Here is a 24,919-nt window from a genome sequence, read left to right as displayed (position 1 = left end):
TAAAGCTCATAACTTGTATTTCAATGGAATTAAGCTGTTGATCCATAATACCTGTAACACTCACAGGATTTCAGTTTGAAACCTTTAAAACAGAGGCTTTTTTAAAAAAAAAGTTTTATACTGTAAATGAAAGGATGAGGAAAAACAGTAATGCAACAGTGAAGACAGAAAAATGTAGAAAGATGGTGCAAAAGATTCTAGATTTAAAGAAAATTTGTACAGAAACTGATTCAGAACCAACCCATGAATCAGGTGAGACATGTAGGCTACAAACTCTGAAAAGGAGAAAAATCTGTTATTGACTAAACATTGTTTTCATTTTTAAAAGAGTGAAAAAAGACATAATCTAAATATAATCCAGTTCAAAACACAACCTTGGAACCAGCTATGAAATAATTGAAAATCTGTTAATACAAGGATTAATGCCATATCACCTTATTTACATTATTTTTGGTCTTCTTATGCCAATTTAGGGGTGTTTACTTGAGTATAGTTTGTAGACAAGTGAGAAAATTACCTCAACTGCCTCCTTTCTACACCAAGAAGCTTAGTGTCGGCAGGTCTAGCTTTCTATCATCTCGGCCCTCAATCCCTTGTTTTACAGAAGCATCTTGTCCAGGGAAAAAATTTGAATAACTTTGTTTTATACTAATCAATGCAATGGACCGAGTCTCCAGTTAAAAAAAAAATTGAGTTTAGCTTGCCACGCAGGAAATATGCCTTGTCGGTACTCCGTCATGTTAGTATATCATTCTACTCAAGCTCATCAGAGTCATCCACTTCCACACTGTCTTAAAACCCATTAGTAAACCAAATAGAAACACAGCACCCTACTTGCAAGTCCAAACAGACATTTATTTGTTCTCGACAGAAAACTCATTGGCTGGAAATAATTCAAAACTTTTAAGTGTAGAAGAGATATTGTGTTTGCCGTCCAAATGTCTCCTTAAAATAACCATCCTTGAAGGCAATAGCCTCTGTGATTGTAGCACAGACAGGTTGGTTATGGTATACCGACATAAATCTTATCGGAAGATAAGCTAGATAATGCACTGCAGGTCGAAGCTGAGAGATTTAGCCTCTGGATGCTGCAGTGACAGGAGATACTAAGGTCAGACTGTGCAGGCAGTAAAACAACTGACAGTTGGTCATTACGAAAGACCCAGGTGGGCCAAAAAAAATCAATCAAGTCGAGACTGGCCTGGACTGTGACAGATGCCTGACGTCTGCCTGATGAAGAGCTCTGCTGTTCCTCCGAGTGTGGAGGAGAAGGGGGGTGGAAGGGGAAAGATGAGCGGGGGGCCCGGAGTGAGTCGGACAATAAGGTGTGAAGACAGTAATGGATCAGAGAATCAGCATGTAAGCAGCAGAAGGGTGGAGGTACTGTGTATGTTGACGAACAGATATTGGGGAACAGTAAAGGGAGATATCAGCATTTCAGAGAGAACAGGGAGAAAAGTGGAAGAAAAGCTAAGAGGCCAGCCGGGAGATCAATACTCAAGACATTTTCTCCAAAACCTGAAGTCAAGCTGTCATTATGTGGCCACAGTTACCGTAACAGCACCTTATCACACCGCACGCAGTTTTTATAGCAGGCCACACTCAGTGTTTTGATAACACCTTTGTAGGCTATTCCATTGTGTCAGCTCTAACAGTATGAGGAAGTAGTTCAAGTGTGAAATGCCACTGCATTTTTGGCCCACACTCAATAACTCGGAGCACTTGATTTAATCATTTTGTCAATTTCCTACTCATTAAAAAAAAAAAGAAGAAAATTGTTTTCATCAAGGTGAATTTTCTACTTCTGGATAATTGGCAAAGAAGTCCCATGAGACTTGATTTAAGAAGAAGCGCTGGTGCTCTAACAGTTTTGAGTGAATTTACTGAAAAATAACTGGAATCACAAGACATCATACATCCCACTTATTCTGCTCTACATAACTACTTTATGACCTGCTTGTGACACAACAACGTACACATTTCTTTTAGTTGTAACCACCAAGTCTGCAGGTGAAGGTATAACACAACACAAAACATGTCCTCACTGATGCTAATATCCTCAATTGCAAATTATTTCAGATGTAGACTGAGGATTGTATGTCTATAAAACTGTAACACAGGCTACTGTTGAGCCTGTAACTGTGTGGCATGCCTCCTTTTTTTTTTTTTTTTTTTTTTTACATAGTAATGAAATCACAGCAGATGGAGGGAAATAAATATGTTTACACGGTATTCAAACTCTTCCGATTCCAGCAAGGTCAACAGACAACATGTGAGCAGACGGTACGTCTTAGATCAGTGTTTGGGCAAGTAGGATTTAAGGATGTAAGCCTTTCTGTTCCTGCATAGTCATGCTGCTGCTGTCCTGACACACCAACAAACAGACCCTACAGCTTCTTCCTCTGAGTTTCTGAAAGTTGCCAGCATACTTGCCAATGCGATCTGATTAGCAATTCATTTACAGAATTATTGATTCTTATAGTGATCTAAATTGAGTCTTCTTTGACAAATTAGCAGTCGAGACTGTAAATATGTGGACAGTGGCACAGTCTATATATAATTGATCCAGGATTAATATGCCGGTCTCATCTTTAATGTTATCAGATTTACATCAATATTGAAATAACTATGTGAAGTTAATAACCTTCTTTACACATAACGCCAACACTGCAAGGATTCAAAAGTAATTGGACATGTGGCTGCTAGTGACGAGGTGATACTCCCAACCTAGAGTAGCCAAAAGGGAGACTGTCAGGCTTATCACACAGCCTGGACTATAACACCACACACAGTATTATGTGAATGACATGCATATCAAGAAAAGAAATGCACAGCGTTGCCTGACATCTCTTTAAAAAGTTATGAGGTCATTTGCTGCTGAACCAAGAATTATGCAATTTAGAGAAAGTGAGTAGGACATGCAATCTGTGCAGGATATGAATAATAAATTGAGGGAAAGATTGTGGAGGTTTTCAGTTTTCTGCGTTCTAATTCATTCGTTTACTACAACTGTATTTTACAGTTGTTAGTGTCCTACTGGCGTCTTCTTATACATTATTTAATGCATTTTACGGTTAAGATTTGCTTCACATAGAATAATTTTTATCTTAAACTTTTAAAGATACAGGTCATGCAAAGGCAGTAGTGAGAGGGGATGGATTATATGTGGGTGTGGATGTGAATATTATTCTTGGCATATTCTCTGCCGCAAATTAGACACTCAATCAGTACATTCATTATGGTTTGCTTATATGTTTTACAGAAATAAATGTAGTCTATTATTTTCATGATCCATTTCTTAAAAATTAAACTATAACGATGCCCACAGTGTTGCATGTCATACCACAAATATCTCATCCATTTATTCCACACGTATACAGTTTACAACAGGAACACATAAGTGTTATTCAGATATGATATGATTGTCATGGCTCACTTTGTTAGTGTTAATGTACTGTTACTTTCATGTCAACATCCCTGTTTATGTTGAGGAATGTTACACAGCTTTTATAGCATACAATACACCAGACAAAGAGTCCTTATTGCATCTATTGTTGTCTGCTCCATACTAAATTGCTATTTATTTCTTCCCTATAAGACACTCACTCTCTCTTGGGCATCCTATACTTCCTTTCCTACCTTCCTACCTCCATCTTTGTCCTCTACCTGTCTTCTTTCATCTTTTGCTTTAATCAAGCATCTGATCAGAGGCCCAGGAGGATGAGGGATAATGAGATTAGGCCGGTACATGTTTACACATTCTGATTTACACTGAGCTTCCCCTGTCTTTCTCAATCTGACCCATATTTCTCCACATCCCTCCTCCGTGTTTTTGCTTTTTATGTCTCCAGTCTTCCTCTCAGGCGCTTTGTCTTTCCCATTTCAGTAACCCACCTTTTGCTGCAGTAGTGGTGAGGATACGCACGCTTTGTTAGCCGATAATACGGACTGTTATCCGCTCCATACCTGTGAGGTTTCATTTTCCATGCTGTAGCGTCTGATCTATATACAGAGCCTGATCACCATGTCTGGCTGTCAGTCATCCGTCTTCAGTTTTGTCCTCAGTGCATCTTCCCTTCACACCACTTCCCAGTCTGAGAACAGTGAGACACTCAGTTTTTACACAGTGGAGGAATCCAAACAAAAGAATAATGTCATTGAGACTACAACTAGTGGTTGTAGCAGCCGACCTTCTAGAGGAAGCAAAAGATGTTTGCCATGATGGAAACTGAATTTTAAGTGTTAAGCAGGAAGGCTGTAGGGCGAGGGAACCGATCCCAAATGTCTGGAATCCTAAACAACCCACGTTGAGATACTCGTTTTACATAACTGTCCATGTCTGTAAGCGACAAATATGTTATACTAAGCAGGAGTACAGTTTGGAATATCTTTTATTCCTGTTATCAAAATATTATAACTGCTTCCACAAATCACTGAAACTTGCAATCTCTTTTAAATTGATTGGCGTTCAATACAATTAAACACATCCATTTTTTAAATATCTGTAAGGAATACTAAAACTGTGATCAATGAAAGAACAAAAATTACAAATTAAAGTTACCAGATTACTATGTTTTTGTAATCTGATATTAGATTTTAGATGGAAGAATGACAAAAAGTGATATGGTAACATTTGAGGGCTGCCATGAAATAAAGTATGAATGAATTCCAACATGTTGCTCTCCCTCATTTGTGAAGTAGTTTCAGAGACATAAATGGCTTGTTTTTTGCACATCTCTTGCTTCCCACTATTGTTTGAAGGTGCCATTTTAAATCCGCCTCTGTATATCATGAGGTTACTAGAGTAAAATGCATAGAATTAATGGCTTTTTGACAGCACAAGCACACAAGTAATGTAAGAATCATCTATAATGAACGAATGCCTTTGTGTCCCAGTTGAGCTTGAATTGACATTAACGGCCACACACACAAACAAGTCACCCTCAGGCCCATGCAATCAAACTCCTCTGCTAACTGTGATACACTCTGGTGCTACTGGGCCACCAGTATTGTGGTAAACCAAAACTCAACTTGTTGCATCATAAGATGAATACAAGCATCTTCCTTGATCCTACAGAGTCTGACAGCTGACAACGAGCTGCGTGTTCCCAAGCCGAGCAGCTACTCAAGCAGAGAAAACGAACATGACATCATGAAAACACATTTTTAAAGCTGGATTTGACTCCAGATTGCTTTTAAAGGTTTCAGACGGCCATGTTAATATCAATGTTGGTCAGATGAAGTTACATAAGTGCGAAACGTGTTGTCATGAAACGTTGCTTTGGCTTGTGAAGAGGATGGCTGTTGTTGGGTAGTGTTACTGTTATGTGCTGCTGTGTGTTGTTGTGTATGTTTGATTCATTTTACAAATGAGACTGTCTATCTGCTCTTTTCAATTTTCAATTTTGAACTAATGCTTTATGGCTTTGTTGATCATTTCTTTCTTTTTTATATGCACTGTGATCATATTGATATTTTGAGGCATGAAGTGCATCACATTTCTACGTTATAGCAGTGACACATTCAAATATATTTCAATAGCTGACCATGAAACACCTTTGTTCTTCCCAAAATGTACAGATTTATTTTATGTTTTAAGCTGCAGTTTCTCTCCATCAGACATCTAGCTCTTTTTTCTATAAATTACTTATCTATATTGATCCCATTGAGGTGCTCCAGAGCTCTTAAATGCATCATAATTCTGGATGGTCCCATATTATCTAATATACAATATTTTAATGTTACTGGCTGAATAAGCACTGTAACTGTGACAATTAGAGTAAAGGAGCTATCAAAAGCTCTTAAAGGCTGTCAAATTTGACTATATACAGGGACGGTGCTGAAGATCAGTGCACATACAGTACATATTACGATGTCATGTTGTATATTGGACTTGTATCCCACTGAACTAAACAGACAGCAGTTTTTGATTTGTTTTGTCTTGCACATTGCTTGTTAAATTGGGTTTTGCAATTTTCATGTCTTTTGGTGTGCATTGTGTAATTATATAATCGTTTTGTGCCTTGTTTGGCTAAAACCATTAGATTTAAACTCTGCATTAACAATACATGCATCAATGCAATTACTTAAACTCTTCCTTCAGCTGAATTAAATGATAATCCAAAAGGGAGATATATAAAAACGGCCACAACCACAGAAATCATGCATGGACAGGAGTGAGATAAGCAGAGAAAGAGAGACAGCCAGTGGAGTGCCAAACTACAACAACGTGGTTCGACTCAAGTGACAAATAACAGCAACCACTGACACAGTTTAAACCAGGTTAAACCGCAAAACCAGGTTACAGTCATTAAAGACTTGAAGCTATGTGTATACAGCTCTACTATTCAAACCTCTCTGTTGTTGGTTCTGTCACAAATCGCAACCAGAAACTAAATGTCAAACATACTGCACGGCGGCACGAGTGAAGAACAAGGACTCACAGCATCTTACCTTGAAATCAGCACCTTACCTTATGAAGACTTCAGCAAACCAAAGGTGGACTTGCACTCTGGAGTGACATTGATGAACTCCCTCATGAGGTCCTGACTATCGATACCATTCAAGATATATCTTGGTGGAGATGCAGCAATGCAGTATGAAGTAATCTCTTCGGAGTGACAGTGATACGGATGCAAGTTTTGGACATGCAAACACAAACATAACTGCAGCGGCTTTTTACATTTCCTTGAGAGTCTTCTTGTTTGCGATTATTGTTTATTCATCCTAAATTTTGCCACAAACTTAAAAGCCTCCTTTTGCAGATGTGGCATCACCTCCTGCCCAGTCCTCATTAATTAGCTTCCTTGAAACCGCAGCGCAACAAGGAATCACAAAGTTGTATCCATCTCTTTCACATAATGAAGTCAATTCCAACGTTGAAACCAAGCTTAGTTGAATAATCTTGAAAAGTAGTCAGTCCCAAAATGGCTGGATGGAAAGGCTCCATAGTTGCACTGACAAAGGTGTTAGCACCATCATCTTCTGCTGTGGTTTAGTGGAAGGGTGAGCACTAGCCAGCTCGTCAGGGCGGATAGTATCGGGCCTATTGAGCTCATTGTCGAAGATGTGGCTGATTGTAGAGATGAACACCAGGGGGCTGGAGCCTATCCCAGTTCACTTTGGGTGAAGGCAGGGTACACCCTGGACAGGTTGCCAGTCTATCGCAGGGCCAACATTTATAGGCAGACGGAAACAAAGCCCATTCACACCTAAGGGCAATTTGTAGAATCACCAATTAACCTGAGGTACATTTTTTGGACGGCGGGAGGAAGCCAGAGTACCTGGAGAGAACCCACGTAGGCACAGGGACAACATGCAAACTCCACATGGAAGGCCCAGGTCCAGAATCGAATCCGGAACCTTTTCGCTGTGCGGCGACAATGCTAATCACTGCACCGCTGTGCTGCCCTCATAGTCTCACACTACGCCCAAAATTTGTTAGTGTGAAAAATATTTCAATAACACATTTTAATGGCCATTGCGGTTAAAAAATACACAAACAGCACTATCAATTCTAGACTTACAGTGACATTGCAAAGGTCAAAAATAGTCAATAGGATCATTTTATTCTGGATGTATTTTAATAGTTTTAATATTATTTTTTTTCTGTTGTGTTGTGCATAGTTTTGTACAGTAGTTTGCAGTATTTTCATTTTACAACTGAGTTTTGTGCTCTGGATGACAAACATGCATTATAAGCTTGCAAGGATGTGGATCACTGTTATGTCCATCTAAATGACCTTGTAAAGAATGTGTTTTTTTTTTTTCTTTCTCTTTCTCTCTTAGTAGCAGCAAACACAGTAGTAGTCAGAGTTTGCTGTCTGTCAGTGAACGCCCTGTGTTCGGCTCCAGCATGTCTTGTTGTGGAGCCAAAGGGTGAAGAAGGCAATGAGACTCTGATAAGAAAGTCTCTGTGTTCTCTCTGCTGAGTACACACAAACACACATGCAGGCACTGCTGGTCAAGTCACACCATTATTTTACCAGAGAGTGGCTAACATGTCTTCAGCTGGCTTTACACTGCCAGCTCACAGCGACTCTTTTCATACCAACTGTAGTTGTGACCCTGTCAGTAAACACTTATCTAACCTGTTTACTGTCTGAGTCTCTACCATGTCTATGGCAACAACAACAACAAAAAAGTCCAAGAGGGAGCAGAAATTTATGAATTCAAACCTTTCTACTTCAGGCAGTATGTCTACACTGACTAGTTGACAAGCAGGGGAACTTGTAGCAACAGTAGGCAATACACACTAATGTCCAGCTAAGTGTCCAGGTGAATTGTAGTCCGTGTTTAACTGATTTTAATGCGTAAACCAATACCTTATCAGTTCTATAAAAGTCAAGATACCAACATTCAAAAACTCAGTGGCTGTAAGTCTCCATGTGAAGATGTTTTAATGTCTGAAATGTTAAAGTGCAAAAAAAAAGCATTCTTGTTGTTGGATCACATATGAATTGTGTTTTTGTCTGCATAGGTGGAAATGAAAATATTAATATGAGGTGGTGAGACTAATGGAAAGCTGAAAGTGCGATTTCACACCCTGTCACACGTAGCAAGCGTTAATTGATCTGTTTATCAGGACATCATTTTTAAAATGGGAACGAGACGGCCAGGTGACACCCCTCCCAACTTTTTTGAGACTGTTGTCATTATAGTCACTAATACACGTCACAAACAGTGGGTGAATGTAATCAAAGAAATAATTCATACAATTTATGTAAAATTTAAGTTAAGATTGTGTGATTGCCATGGTTACTGAGTGGTATAGCACACCACAAAAGTAAAAACACATCCAGGCACAGCATACTAACAACACCGCATCACTCTCATGAGATTTCTGCACTGGGCTGCAGATTCCTATGTTCTGAAGGGAACAAAGTTTTTTTTATGTCTCTGTGAGTGAGTGTTTTTCGTGATCACTTCATGTTGCTGCAGTGCACAGACAGACTGGTGCTGTACAGTAAGTCCCTGATGAGCTGTGGGCTGGGAGAGGAAAGAGGAAGAGAAGAGCTGATGCATTTCCTCTGGACACACACTGCTCGGTGTTGATGATTTGTCATGCAAGTGTGCACTGGTGTGCGCTCGTGTGTGTACGTGTGTTAAACGCACACACACACACACACACACACACACACACACACACACACACACACACACACACACACACACACACACACACACACACACACACACACACACACACACACACATATGCAGAGATGCCCGCGCACACGCATTGTTAGGCTGATGGTAATTTGATATGTAACATGGCCCACACCTGGGCCACAACAGCACAATGCTGAGGCCAAGTCTCCAGTGGCAGGTGTGTTTACTGTCCACAGCAGCCTCAGTCCTGCAGCTGCCCTCATTCTGTCACTGGCCTTTGTCTTTCATAGGAATTCATCACACTTTTTTCATTACATCTCTGTTTTCTGGAGAAACAACCTTTATTTAAATTCTGCCAAATAAAGGCTGTTTTAATAAAGTTTCACTCTAAGGGTTCAAAGTTATCACAATTACATTTCTGTTCACTTACTGTTATGTGGTGAGGGGATCAACGAACCCAAATGCAGACACACGGCAAAATCTCTTAGGAAGCAGGTCTTTTATTCCCCAGGCAGTGAGGCAAACAGGAAATGCACGCCAAGAGTCTGTGTCAATTTGCGCTTCGCCAAACGAGGGAATCCCCGGGGTTCCCCTTGACACGTGGCCGGGTGACGTAGCCGAACGGCGATGCTCCGCTGGGGGAATCCCCAGATCTCTCCTCAGCGAGCTGATTGGCTGGATCGACTGTGTGACGTCCGCGACTCGACACAGGATCGCCCCAAACCTCGACAGCGGATCTCCGAGGAACGCACTGGAGGGTCTCTTCGTGCAGGTGATGCCCGTGGCTCGACACTGGACGGAACCGGCAGGGTCGACTGTGTGACACTCGTAGCTCGACACAGGATTGCCAAGATTGCAGCAGATGATCTCCGAGGAACGATCTGGAATCTTCTTCGTTCAGGTGGATGCCCGTGGCCCGACACTGAACGGCAGGAAACAGGAAACAGGTCAGAATCGTAATCTCAACAACGGGAGACGGAACGGACTTACTGGACGGGTTGACGGGTAGGTAACGGACGAACTGACACCAGATGGGCAGGAGACTAGGGTATAAGTAGCAGCCGGCGTAATCAATTGGAATGCAGCTCAGCTGTGCTGCCGGAGAGGTGCGGTAGTGGGCGGTGCTTGGAGGAGGGTACTGCTGAGAGAGAAAAACAGACAGGGAAATGACAGGACACAGGAGGAAAGGTATTCGGGGGTTAAACAGGGGAAAACACACTAGGAACAGACAGGAATCCTAACAGTACCCCCTCTCAACGGGAGCCTCCTGGCGAACCGCCAGGCTTGTCAGGGTTCTGTCGATGGTAGGTGTGAACCATCTCAGGATCCAAGATCCGGGAGCGTGGTACCCAGCACCGCTCCTCAGGCCCATAACCCTCCCAATCTACCAGATACTGGAACCCCCTACCTCTGCGGCGGACATCGAGGAGGCGATTGACCGTATAGACGGGCCCTCCATCGATAATTCGGGGTGGTGGAGGGGGTGTGGCCGGAGGATTCAATGGGCTGGTGACCACGGGTTTCAGGAGAGAGACATGGAAGACAGGGTGAATTCTCATGGAGGCAGGTAACTGTAGTTTGACTGTGACGGGGTTGATTATAGCGGTGATCGGGAAGGGCCCAATGAATCTCGGGGACAGCTTTCTTGACTCGGTACGAAGGGGAATATCCTTCGTTGAGAGCCAAACCTGCTGTCCGAGCTGGTACACGGGAGCGGGAACTCGGCGACGATCTGCCACCCTCTTGTTCTGTTCTGCAGTGCGCAGTAGGGCGGCCCGAGTCTCCCTCCACACCCGCCTACAGCGACGGGCATGGACCTGGACTGATGGGACTGCTACCTCGACCTCTTGGCTAGGGAACAGGGGAGGTTGATAGCCCAGGGAGGCCTCGAAGGGGGACAGTCCAGTGGCAGCGGAGGTGTGCGAGTTGTGAGCGTATTCTACCCACGGAAGGTGACGGCTCCAGGATGCGGGATTGGCGGTGGTCACACACCGAAGAACGGCCTCCAACTCCTGATTCAGCCTCTCAGTCTGTCCATTTGTCTGGGGGTGGAACCCTGAGGAGAGGCTGGGCGTGGCCCCGATGGTCCGGCAAAACGCCTTCCAGACCTGAGAGGCGAACTGCGGACCCCGATCAGACACAATGTCCACAGGGATGCCATGGAGTCGGACGACATGCAGGGTCAGCAGGTCGGCGGTCTCCTGGGCAGACGGAAGCTTGAGGAGTGGAATGAAGTGGGCCGCCTTTGAGAACCGATCCACTATGGTGAGGATGACCGTATTCCGGTCAGATGGAGTGAAACCCGTGACAAAGTCCATGGCAATATGAGACCATGGGCGCTGGGGGGTGGGGAGTGGTCGTAGTAGTCCCACAGGGGGTCGGTGCGAAGCCTTATTGCGGGCGCATGTGGTGCAGGCCAAGACGTAGGCTCGCGAGTCCTCCTCGAGGGATGGCCACCAGAAGGTGCGGCGAAGCCAGTGTATGGTTCGGCGGATACCTGGGTGGCCGGAGAGCCGGGAGTCATGAGCCCACCGCAGGACCTGGGAACGGACGGACGGAGGAACGAACAGCCGGTCAGGGGGACCTCCTCCAGGGTCAGGCTGGGTCCGCTGAGCCTCACGCACCGCCATCTCGACCTCCCAAGTCAGTGCTCCCAGCACGCAGGAGGGAGGCACAATGGTATCCGGGGTTGGCTCCTCTTCATCCGGGGAAAACTGACGGGACAGGGCATCGGGCTTAGTGTTCTTGTGCCCTGGACGAAAAGTGATGGTGAAATTAAAGCGGGAGAAAAATAATGCCCAGCGGGCCTGACGGGGGTTTAGTCTTCTGGCTGTGTGTATATATTCTAGGTTTTTATGATCGGTGAGGACGACAAAAGGATGCGCTGATCCCTCCAGCCAGTGCCTCCACTCCTCCAGAGCTAATTTCACAGCCAGCAGCTCTCGGTTACCCACGTCGTAATTCCGCTGGGCTGGGGAGAGTCTTCGGGAGAAGAACGCACAGGGTCGGAGTCTGGAATCAGCAACTGAACGTTGGGACAATACTGCCCCGACCCCGGTATCAGAGGCGTCCACCTCGACTACGAACTGGCGTTTCTCGTCCGGATGTGCGAGGATAGGAGCCGAGACAAACAGTTCTTTGAGGGCCAAAAAAGCCTTGTTGGCCTCGGGCGTCCAGCTGAAATCCACCTTGGTGGATGTGAGTCGAGTAAGGGGAAGAGCGGCCTGGCTGTAACCCCGGATGAATCGCCGGTAAAAATTGGCAAACCCTAGGAACTGCTGAAGTCTCTTTCGGGAGGAGGGCACAGGCCATTCCGTCACAGCTCTAACCTTCTCCGGGTCCTTACGGACCTGCCCCTCCTCTATGATAAAGCCCAAAAACTGGACTGAATGGACGTGGAACTCGCACTTCTCCGCCTTAATGAAGAGCCGATTCTCCAGGAGTCTTTGAAGGACCTGACGGACATGATGGTGGTGTTCCTTGGGGGTAGCTGAGTAAATCAATATGTCATCCAAGTAGACGAACACGAACCGGTTCAGGAAGTCCCGAAGAACGTCGTTCACCAGGGCCTGGAAAACAGCAGGGGCATTGGTCAGACCGAAAGGCATGACCAAATATTCGAAATGGCCAAGGGGGGTGTTAAACGCCGTCTTCCACTCATCTCCCTCTCGGATTCGGACCAGGTGGTAGGCGTTACGGAGGTCCAATTTAGAGAACACGGTGGCCCCAGCGAGAGACTCGAAAACGGAGTCTAGCAGTGGTAGAGGGTATTTATTTTTGGTGGTAATCTGGTTGAGGCCACGATAGTCAATGCAGGGACGCAGGGTCTTGTCTTTCTTGGTTACAAAAAAAAACCCCGCTCCCAGAGGGGAGGATGAGGGACGGATAATTCCTGCGGCTAGAGAGTCTGTGATGTATTGTTCCATCGCCTCTCGCTCGGGTCGGGACAGATTGTAGAGGCGGCTGGAGGGAAACGATGCGCCAGAGAGCAACTCGATGGCGCAGTCGTACGGTCGATGAGGTGGTAGGGAGAGGGCTTGTTCCTTACTAAAAACCTCCCCCAGGTCTGCGTACTCCCGGGGAACGGAGGATAGATCGGGTCCGGCCGTAGAACTGCAGGGGATGTTCTCAGGCTGGGGAACGGCGGACAAGAGGCAGCGTGAGTGACAGGCCGGGCTCCAACCCAAGACTCTCTCTCCTACCCAGTCGATCCGGGGGTTGTGGTCCCGGAGCCAAGGATGACCCAGGACCAGGGGCGTCAGAGGAGACGGGAACACGTACAATCGAATCTTGTGGCGATGATTGCCTGACACGAGCAGAGGAATGGGCAGAGTTCGGTGTGTAATAGTCGCCAGCGGACTACCATCCAGGGCACGCACCGACAGCGGCCGCTCCAGAGCCTCCACCGGAATCCCGTGCCTGGAGACGAACGTGGAGTCTAAAAAGTTCTGTTCGGCTCCAGAGTCAATAATGGCCGAGATGTGAAGAGGACCTGATGGCAAAACCAGGCTCGCGGGCAACGTCAGGCGGGACTTGGGATGGGGGAAACGCGTGGATTCGCTCGCCAGTATCCCAACCACTACTGGCGAGCCCCCTCTTTTGGGCGAACTGGACAGGAGGCGATGCGATGCCCTGGCTCCCCGCAGTAGAGGCAAACTCCCGACCTGAAGCGCTGCTCCCTCTGCTGCAGAGTGAGATGCGACCTCCCCAGCTGCATGGGCTCCTCGTCCGCTGGCGGCGTCGTAGCGGTGTGGTCCGACTGATCGGGAGTGGGTCGACGTGTGGGTGCCTGGAGCGGGAAACAGGAATAGGAGTTAGGCTGACGGCCCGGCCGGGCGGTCCGGCGGGTTCTCTCGCGCCTTCTCTCCCGCATCCGGTTATCCAGCCGAATGGAGAGAGAGATGAGTTCATCTAAAGAGTCAGCCTCCTCCCGAACTGCGAGCTCATCCTTAAGCTCCTCAGACAAACTGTTCTGGTACACCCCTCGCAGGGCCCTCTCGTCCCAGCCGGACTCGGCGGCTAGGATCCGGAACTCCACTGAAAACTCAGCGGCGCTAGTAGAGCCCTGGCGTAGGTGAAGCAGCCGCTGTACCGCATCACTGGAGTACTCCGGGTGATCAAACACCTTCTCAAACTCCTCCCTCAGCCGTGCGAACGAGGTAGAGTCTACTGGGTTCCGAGTCTGCCATGCCTCAGCCCAGATCAAGGCCCGTCCTCGCAGCAACCCTATAAGATAGGAGGTCTTCGAACTGTCCGAGGCATAGGAGATAGGCTGCTGTCGGAACACTAACATCACTTGTAATAAGAATCCTCGGCAACCCCGTGTAGCCCCGTGAAAGGGCTCCGGGGGCGGAACAAATGACTCACGGGGAGGAGGTGAAGCCGCGACGGGTAGTCCAGCGACGGGTAGTCCAGCGACGGGTAGTCCAGCGACGGGCGGACCAGCGACGGGCGGACCAGCGACGGCCTGGAGAGCGAGAGTGAGATCCCGCATCATAGCCCCGAGCTCGGCCACCTGGGAGCCGAGAGTCTGCTGAGCCCCAGTCAGTCCCTGGATCAGCTGATGGTGCTGCCCGACGAGAATCCCCTGGGTCGTAAGAGCCCTCTGCAGTTGGTCCGCAGAGGTGGATTCTGCTGCGGTTGCTGGGTCCATGTCTGGTCAGTTCGTTCTGTTATGTGGTGAGGGGATCAACGAACCCAAATGCAGACACACGGCAAAATCTCTTAGGAAGCAGGTCTTTTATTCCCCAGGCAGTGAGGCAAACAGGAAATGCACGCCAAGAGTCTGTGTCAATTTGCGCTTCGCCAAACGAGGGAATCCCCGGGGTTCCCTTGACACGTGGCCGGGTGACGTAGCCGAACGGCGATGCTCCGCTGGGGGAATCCCCAGATCTCTCCTCAGCGAGCTGATTGGCTGGATCGACTGTGTGACGTCCGCGACTCGACACAGGATCGCCCCAAACCTCGACAGCGGATCTCCGAGGAACGCACTGGAGGGTCTCTTCGTGCAGGTGATGCCCGTGGCTCGACACTGGACGGAACCGGCAGGGTCGACTGTGTGACACTCGTAGCTCGACACAGGATTGCCAAGATTGCAGCAGATGATCTCCGAGGAACGATCTGGAATCTTCTTCGTTCAGGTGGATGCCCGTGGCCCGACACTGAACGGCAGGAAACAGGAAACAGGTCAGAATCGTAATCTCAACAACGGGAGACGGAACGGACTTACTGGACGGGTTGACGGGTAGGTAACGGACGAACTGACACCAGATGGGCAGGAGACTAGGGTATAAGTAGCAGCCGGCGTAATCAATTGGAATGCAGCTCAGCTGTGCTGCCGGAGAGGTGCGGTAGTGGGCGGTGCTTGGAGGAGGGTACTGCTGAGAGAGAAAAACAGACAGGGAAATGACAGGACACAGGAGGAAAGGTATTCGGGGGTTAAACAGGGGAAAACACACTAGGAACAGACAGGAATCCTAACACAAATACCAAGGTTAGCACAGCCGGGATTGGGAATTGATGATAATTTCTATCCGAGGGAAATGTAGACTCAGAGCCCACAGGTGGAGGGAGGGTGGAGGTGGGGCTGCTATATGAGAAGCAGCAGCAGCATGTGACAGGATACATGTAGCTGTCAGGTGAGAAAGTGTGATAGCAGGCATGCCAGTCCGAGAGTGTTAGCAAGGCACCAATGGCTTAAGTCATAGACAAAAGGGTGCGTTGTGAGGCAGTAAGAAGAGTGCATCATGTGAGACTGTAGCTCAAAGGCTTCACTTTAAAAGTGAAATCCTACAACTGTAATATATTTGATCAGTTGTATATTTGCTGGCATAGTTGTCGTAATCACCTGGGAGTACTGTGTACCAGCAAGTGAGTCTCAGTGTCTCAGACTGAGAGGGGGAAAAAAAAAAAAAGAAGAGAAATGGGCTTCTGTCAAAGTGTCAATAGCAATCCCCTGACCACTGCACTGCTCAGAAGAAAAGATCTGCAATGCATACATTCTGAGTAAACACACATTAGTACTGTCCAACCCACAAATTGCTGAGTTCATTTAGAGTGCTCGACACCGAAGCTGCTTTCAGAGCAGATGACTGCCAGTCACACAAAATTCAGACGTCCATGTGGTCAGTGAGTGAAGACATCACTTATGGTTGCCTGGGGCTGAATCCAGGCTCAGTCTGTGCAGTCAGTCAGCCAGCCATTTTGCAGGCTCAAAGGGTAAAAGACCTAATTCACCCCCCCCCCTCACCCCCCTCGGGAATTAAAGTAATATTCACTTGTAGCTTGCTCTAACCATGTGCTCAAGAAAGAGTGTACTTTTAATAAACATATACACACAAAGAGGGTTTAGATAAGGAAAGAGGAATATGTAATAATTTACATCACACAATATTTTTTGAAATAGTAGAAAGAACTGGGTATCTCCTGCCTGTACGGCATAAAGCATATAATTAACATTTGGCAAACAAATCAAACTTGATCAATTTACCAATTTGTCTTTGTAAAATTATAAATTTAGATCATTTAGATCCACCACTTTGAGGTAGCAAATAATTCGTATTATTTCTGTAATCAAACTGAAATACCATTCAACCTGTCTGCCTGGTAACACCACCTTAACACCACAGTGGCTTTCAACTATCTTAGAGAAAAATAAACCACGCAGGTAGAGGGAGGACACGAACGAGGCCAACGCTGCTGCAGACAGTAAGACGGGGTTTGGCAAAGAGGGGGCCCACAAACAGTTATCAAGACAAGAAAGGGCCTCCCATCTGTGTTTGCGGATACATCCAATAGAGACAGACAGGTAAATATAGTGAACAGTAAGCTTGAAGAGGGCTCTCAGACGCTTTGTGGTAGCGCTTGTTGACAGTCGCAGAACACGCCTGCATGTCAGGCCACACCTTGTCTGGTATACTGTTTACCCACAGCAGCCTCCCTAATGTGCTTCACACGGGTTGTAGGTTCATTTGACACGTTGCTAAAGTCTTACATGCATGTTTTATATATATATATATATATATATATATATATATCAGATATCTGAATCTATTACATCAGTGTTAACGTGTCAATAATCCTGCCTACATTGGATCTCTAAAAACTATCAATAATGCCTCAAATGTGACCTCAATAAAGGTTGGTCTGTTGGAACTGACTTTTATAAATGATGAAAAATGTTATTTTAAATAATCAGTAATTTAGATACGAAATAAGAATTAAATCTAAATCATCATTTAAACTTTACTTTTAAACACCGTTTATCTGAAAACAATATGCCTGTTTTTTTGTTGTTTAAAAAAAAAGAAGCACATACACCTTTCTAAACTCTGTAGAGGGCTAAAGTTTTTTCCAAAGCCCTGAATACCAATTACAATAATATTACATTATTCTGACTACTTTCGCATGTGTCTGTATTATTATGGGGAGACCTTAGTCCATGTGGTCCCATTGCACTGTTTTATAAGCAGTGTTAGGCCCGACAGGTGCAGGACATGGCTGGCAGGGATTAGCAGCAACATGCTGGCGCAGTCTGCTGCAAAACCTCTTAACCTCTGCATTGTTTCCAAGCACAAAGACACTCACACCAAAGCAGCAGAACACACACCTGCAGGCACAGACAGCCCACCCACCTCCTCCGAACAGAGTAACAGTGATTGTCTGGCATATGTTGTTGTGATATCCTGTAAAAATATGATATTAAAATAATAAATGTGGGACAAATAAATGACTAGCAACAGGCCGGCTGTTACACACACACATTTAAACACAGACAGGCTTTACTTGGCACACACACAATCCTGTAATTAATCCAGGAAATTCAAGTGTGATATCGCCATTATTATAAACCACTTTAGCTCAAGTTTCAATCTATGAATATTCTAATTGCTGCCTTTGGGCCTTTTTTTTTCCAGTGGTACTACCTCCCTGTTATTGATAACAATGAACAATGCAGGGTATTTAATGTCTGAAGCTGCTTTTATTACCCAGGGTTGCATCATTTTCCAGAAAAAAACCGAGGAGTGATTGAGGCCATTTATTCATTCAGGCTGGAAAAGTTGCTGTCATCTGTTTCTGAATATAACTGTCTGTGACCTCACTGCGTGACCTCTGTTACTGGGCAGTAGTGCTGTTAGTTTACGGTGACTTCGCTCCATAAAGTCGGTGTTTTTTGGTTGTTGTTGTTTTTTTGTTGTTTTTTTTTTAACATATTTTACCTTCAGATTGGAATTTGACAATCCAATAAACTGTACAAAACAGCGTGACGAGTACATTGCTGCTGACATACACACTGAATTTGTCACGAGGCTACAGTAAGAGCGCTCTACAGTTTGTGACCAGAGCGGTTCCCTTCAACGCACTGAAGCCTCTATCTGCTGGCTTTTGCTTTTTGTATTGTGCGGGTAGGAGGAGCCGCTTTCCTGTGATTGTCTGCCTCCCTCCTCTCTCTCTCTCTCTCTCTCTCTCGCTCTCATTTTTCCAAAGTTGAATATTTCTCTTGCCTGGGAGCTGTCGCCAGCGGAGCGGTGCAGCCCACTGACTGAACGCGCCAAGCCTGGTGTTTTGCGTTTTCGCGCTGCGCCTTGTGGAACAGAAGCGGAGAGAGAAGGGAGAGTCTTCTACAATATCCCGGCTCGGTTCAACCCTCCCCAACACTCCTCTGTCCACCCTCTTCTGTTTCTTCCGAATTAATTTTGGGCTACTTTCAAGATGACAGAAGAAAAGAGTGTTGGGCATGTAAAGCTGGTAGGTGTCTGAAACCCCTCCCATCCGCGCTCAGGGGTGTCTGACTCGGTCTAAGCTTGTGTGCGGGGCTCAGGTTTTGTGGCAGCGCTCACACGCCGGGGGGTGAAAGAAGCGCCTGGGAATAGAAACGGGAACCGGTGGCTAATTTTTTTTTTTTTTTTTTTTTTTTTTTAACCATCCATTGGGATTTTCTTGCCGTGTTTGCCTTAAGCTTTCTCTTGAACGGACCTGAGTCAAAACGCGCATGAACATGTCTGAGGTAGGCTGCTGGTATAATGTTTAAACTTAGACACTTGGTGCTTGGACAGGTTTTCTCGTCGCGTGTTTTCATGTCTGTGAAAACAATGAGGACACGCGGACTCCATCTGATATTACTCCATATCGGGACAGAGCTGTGCTGTTGGTGTTGAACCCAACAGCTTTTTGTGGAGACATTCGTTTTGGCGGTGAAACATTTAAACTGTTTTCCTGCCAGAATAATGTTCAGTAGTTGCCTTTGAAGTCCCATGTAACTCCCACAGGACCATAAGGTGGCCCAGCATTCAGTTTGGGTTGGCTACTCTGCTGCGCACAAGATCGCATATTGTTGTTATTAGACTGGTTCAGCTGAGAGATTCATGTGCTGCTGTCAAGCAAAGCGTTGAACAGTTTTAAAAGCACACTGCTTGTTTAAGGTTTTTTTTTTTTATAGGTTCATTTGGGGAGCAGTATGCTGTACATGAAAAACACACTTTGATTTTTTTTTTTACATTTTTATCTCGTTTTGTTTGGATTATGAAGTAGGCTACATAATGGTCCTTGTTGCATCCTTATACTGTCCATTGGCATCCTTCCAACAGAAAAGAACAGCAACCTGAATCGTTCTCTGTAGAGCTTGAAATAGATGCTTTGATAATCAACACTGAACTTGATACCGAACATCTTCATTTTCTTCTGAAATATCACTCCAGCGCTACTCTTATTTGGAGTTTTGATGTGTTGTGCTACATATTTTTGACATTAATTAAATGTTAATTTGTTTTTCACTGTTGCAAATTTGAGAATTTACTGGAGGGATGGCAGTCTCGCTGATTAATTAGACTCCGATAGAGATGCACATGTCATTTTTATATGATCGAAGCCTTTTCCTTTCTGATTTCAGCTGTGAACACTGACTTCTAAATCAAAAAACAAATCTGCCGCTGGGTCGTGTTGAAAGGAGCTGCTGCCTCAGAATGAATACCTTGTCAAATTGTGATGAAATGCACAAAGTCATCAGTAAAGTGTTGAAGTGTCAATACACATAATTCATCTCCTGCAGTGCTGAATGCAAAACATCGAGCTCAACTGAGTTCTAATAATCCTGCTGAGCTCAGCTGACAGTATGAGGCAAAAGTGCTTGTTGTTAGGTGTCTTTGAATACCTATGTATGCAGCGGTGTTGGGTAGCATTAACAGGGAAGGTCAGTGCTGTTGTAATGAGATTAATGTCTGCCAGGTAGCATGTCTGTAGTACCGTTCTGCTTTTTATTCGGCTGTTACCTTCACTTAAATCAGTTCCTCTTTGCTGAATTTCAAATCCTGTTTTCAGATTAATACACTGCCTCTCGTGTCTCTCTGTGCCCGTGTCAGCTTTGTGAGCAAAGCAAAATCACGTCAAGGTGGACTAAAAGCACAAAGCCAATCAGCCCTGTGCATGTCCTATAAGTGCTCTGCAGCAGAAGTAGTTTTAGTTTACCCAGTTCTGTTTTTTCTTAAAGCCTTGGAGCTGACTGTCTCATTCCATTACACAACATGCCTCATCAGGCTGATTACACATCAGCACACTCATGTATGCTTCCATCTCGAATAGACAAGAACAGAGTCAATGCTCTAGGCTGCTTATACCTTCCAATGCCATACAATCGCTTTCCTGTCTTTTTATCTTTAGGGCTGTTTCCTGTGGTCTCCCTCTCTTAACCTCCTTCCTTTTCACTCTCTGTGTCTCTCATTTTTCTCTTCCACCCAACTCTTTACCTCCAAGAAAAGCTGGGTGTTGTTCCCTGTCAGTGTGCATCACAAAGCTTAGTGTCAAGTCTGCTTTACCTGCTATTGGTTTGTTTCATTTGACCTGTTGTGCATAGATTTCTGTCTATTCACTGATGACAACAACGGGATTAAGAGAAAGTAGTAGATTTATAGAAACATTGTTGCGTAGTGATGCATTATAAAAGACTGAATTTAATGGATCAATATAGATCGTTTTAAGATGATTCATTTTCACAAGATTTTAATGCGTGATGTTTTGTGTCAGTCATGGTTTGGATTGCAGAGTTTTACATTGCTGGTGTCACAAAACATGGTTAAAAAGCTGTTACTAGAACTTTTTCCTATAATGCTGAAAGAAACTGAAAAAAACCTCTGATAATAAACAATACTTTTGACTTTTGTGCCATAAATGCAAACAATCTGACTATAAGACGGTGTTAATGACAGTACAGGGGACACTTAACTTAAGAAAACGACAGGAGACATTTTTCTGTTTGTCCTCAGTGCTAATTGTCTGAAATATCTTTCACTGCCTTCTGGCCATTTTTCCATTAAATCATTTCTGACATTTAGCTGATTTGTCATTGTGTCCGCAAGTACTTATCAGATCATAAATTGTATTGCATTTCTCATCTACAGTATATTTAAGTCTCCAAAAGACCTTGAACACTAGACTTAACTTCAGCAGTTTAAAAATAAGTCCACTTAGACCACCGGTGTACTGCGAGGACTTTTTTTCCATTTTGATTTAAGAGTTGAGTCGTGTATTTAATTCCAAGTGACATTAAAAAGTCTTGAAAGTCTTCCATTTACCTCAATGAAACTTGAAAATAGAATCAAAGTTGATACAGCTGCCAGTAATATGAGCAAATAACATCCTCTGAGCCTCATGACAGGAGCAACTGGCACCCACATACCATAGTGTATGTGTGTGTGTGTGTGTGTGTGTGTGTGTGTGCACTGAGGTGGTCAATTTCATGCAGTCGAGGCACATACCAAGAGAAGCCACTCATCTGAACCCCTGATGTTTTAAAATCCCTGTCCTCTGCTCCACGCCTCACCATTCATCACAATCCTCCAGCTTTCCACAGCAAATCTAGAACACAGCAAACTCCACTAATTCTTCCTCACGGTTCAAATAAATAATCTCTGCCAGAAAACACGGTTCTTTCAATAAACCGTGAGTTTTTACCACCCTCGGCCATATTGTTTTTGCACATACGGATAGTAAACCAGCTAAGAAAACCCTTCTGTATTGGCACATGTTGGGCCAAAGTCAGAAGAAGACGGTTTTACTTTAGATATGCTGTTTGATTTCAGTGTTTGTGTCCTTGTGGTTGGATCAAATGCAATTTGTTTTTACTTGTCTGTTTTAATATTAGCAGTAATTCCTGAGATGTCATGGCTTTATGATCGGTACAGAAGTGATGGGTTGAGAGCATTGAAGTAAGCTTAATGACAGTATTGAATGCTCTTCAGGCTGTCATGAATTGTGTAGAGAAATTGCAAATTGTACAACACGTATTGACAAACTATATCTACACAGCTAAACAAAACCCCAGGGATCTGTAACAAGCAGTTTCAATATCGAACAGTGTCAAAACAGGTGAAACAGCAACGAGCCACTATTAAAGAAGAGACACATGCTGTTTATAGTGTTATATAAAGACTAAAAAAAACTCCTCCTCTTCTCTCCCAACATTTAACTTACTTCTTGCAACAGACTGATATGCATGGGACATAATTTTCAATTATTTGTTCTTACTTACAGCGAGTACATCTCTTCACATTATTCACAACAGTCAAACCAAGGCCAGATACATCTTATGAAGAAATGACCTGTATAGTTGTAGTTACAGTGAGTATTATGGAGGTGAAATAATGCATAAAATGTGAATGGAAGAGCTATGGTAATTACTGATGAAAAGTAGGGGCTGAATGAAACTAACAGATTGCAGAGTCTGACTGGGGATCATTCTTTAAGGGAAATGGTTTCTATGTGATATAGAATTAATCAAAGGAACGGACGTGGGAGTTTAGGCAGACCTAGCAAGGATGGATGTATGGTGTGACAGATTGCCTCCTGTTTTTGTCTCAATAGTCCTTTGATCTCTTCATTGCGCTGAGTGCAGAGAAGGTCCCTGCCAAGAGAGGCATTGTCTGTCTCCCAGATACATTCGCACTGCATGTAGATCAGTAAAGCGTGCTCATGCATGGCACCCCATTGCTCAGGTTTCTCCTTCTGGCCAAAAACAACATTTATGTGATTTTATGCTTATGCCGTCTGGGCGTTAAACTTGTGGCTGTGCCATCGTGAGTGCTCAAATGTGTTGTCGTTAACGTTACGTCTCCAGCAGGGGAGAACGGGCTCTTTTCTGCAAGGATAGTATGGGGGGAAAGCCATTCTTTCTAAAGAGCTGTACGGGCACAGTGCTTTTAAAAAGCAAAAAGACTGTAGAGGAAGTTATTTTCTTTCCAGAGTTGGTCACAGTTTCGTAAAGTGCTGAAATATGCACCGGTCTGCCGGTCTTGTTTATTAGTGCTGAAGTTGGCTGCTCCACTCTGTTGTCCTCATTTTGCTTACTGTGGTCTGGCAAGGATCAAAACACATTTGTTTTGGCTGGAGGCATCATAGACCCAAATTACCTAAATTTACATTTACTTTGGTCAGTTGGAGCTGGAATTCAAATGTATTGCTCACTCGCATCATCATCTAATCCACATCACATAGTCTGCTGATTGGTCCGAGCTGCAACTGTTTCTTTCAATAGATCCTGAGTGGATGATTTCCAGACCAATTTTTCAGAGCAAAAATGGAGCTTGCAAGGTTTGGTTTGAAACATGGAAACAGAAGTTAAATGGATTTTGACCAATAGGAAAACTTAGACCTCAAGTTGGTTACACATACATGTCAAACTCTATAAATCGTCCTCTGCAATCTGGAGTTCCAGGTCCTGTTCTTTACAGTCCTCCTTTGGGTGGCAGTGACCATCCTGGTTTTTGTTTTTATAATCTAAGTAAAAAATATTTCCAGTTAACACCAATTATGTTTTGATATTGACTGTTAAACAGCAGAGTACAAACATATTTGTGTGATTTTAAACTGACCAAGACTAATTGTAGGTGTGATCGCGGCCTTAGTTTCTCCTGTTGATCGTAAAGTGTGCTGAACACTGGCGTCCCAGTCAGGAAGGGGGATGTTGGGAGGGATGTTCCACCTCAGCCTAACAACAGCAGCTGAGCGGAGGAGGCAGCCAATCTTCAACCAAGCTGACAGCCAGCTGCTTGTGTGTACTCCCATAGCAATGCGTATGTTTCCCATGATCTCACCTGCTAGCACCAGAAACCAGGGGTAAGGCCCAGTTCTGACGTAATGCTGTCCACAGAAGCCTCTCTGTTGGGTGGAGTGCACCACACCTCTTCTTTCTAGGAAGCAGGAGCCAATGAGATGATGGATGTGTGGAGTTCTGCCCAGGGAGTGGTGTCACCTGAAGATAGTTAAAAATGGCATGTCAGTGCAGTGTTTGCAGGGTTGTTGTTGTTTTTTTTCTTATTTTCAATAGAATATTTGAAGATATCAGAGAGGAAATGTCCACCTTGTTTCACACATCACTGCATTAGAAGATCATTGTCATAAAAATTATAATGGAAACCTGTGACGCTAAGTTTCACTATTTATTTCAACCATTTAACAGAGGTGTGTTTGTTCACCTTAGTGAACAACTCCTCTCACCGGCAGAAGCCAGGATGCAGTTGTGATAAAAATAGAGGGATTGGACACAGAAAATGTCGACAGAGAAGGAGAATTAACTATAAAGAGACAGATCGAGAAGGTAGGTGTAAACAGGAGGAGGCGTGAAAAAAGATTTTTGAGCATCAAGGATATTCTGAGGATTCTGGGGAGGGTTAATGGTGACACAGATCGGAGAGCAACGTCAAAAATTCAGTGGGGTACAGGAGGGGGGGGGAATCCTCGACTGACTCACATACTCACATACAGACACATAGATACTTTCAGTGTTCACAGTCATCCACCCAGCAGGCATTTTTAAGAA

At 44.7% G+C, this 24,919-nt stretch overlaps 1 protein-coding gene across 4 annotated transcripts in view; it reads left to right on the top strand.

Annotated features, from left to right (window-relative positions):
• mid2 (midline 2) overlaps nucleotides 1–24,919 on the top strand; it is a 152,225-nt gene that overhangs the window by 40,428 nt on the left and 86,878 nt on the right. Inside the window, exon 1 of one of the 4 annotated variants that reach the window (XM_069694504.1) lies at nucleotides 18,657–18,858. The exons of the other annotated variants lie outside the window; for them this stretch is intronic. The gene's annotated coding sequence lies outside the window, so the exon portion shown is untranslated. Of the gene's footprint in view, nucleotides 1–18,656; nucleotides 18,859–24,919 lie in introns of those variants that run through there. 4 annotated transcript variants of the gene reach the window in all.

The sequence above is a fragment of the Brachyistius frenatus genome, unplaced genomic scaffold, assembly GCF_029030835.1.
Source record: "Brachyistius frenatus isolate BFR_SWC_R1_liver_20210118 unplaced genomic scaffold, ASM2903083v1 Contig_17, whole genome shotgun sequence".
NCBI classification, from domain to species: domain Eukaryota; kingdom Metazoa; phylum Chordata; class Actinopteri; family Embiotocidae; genus Brachyistius; species Brachyistius frenatus.
The sequence above is the reverse complement of the archived record's forward strand: the minus strand, read 5'-3'. Positions and strand labels throughout refer to the sequence as shown.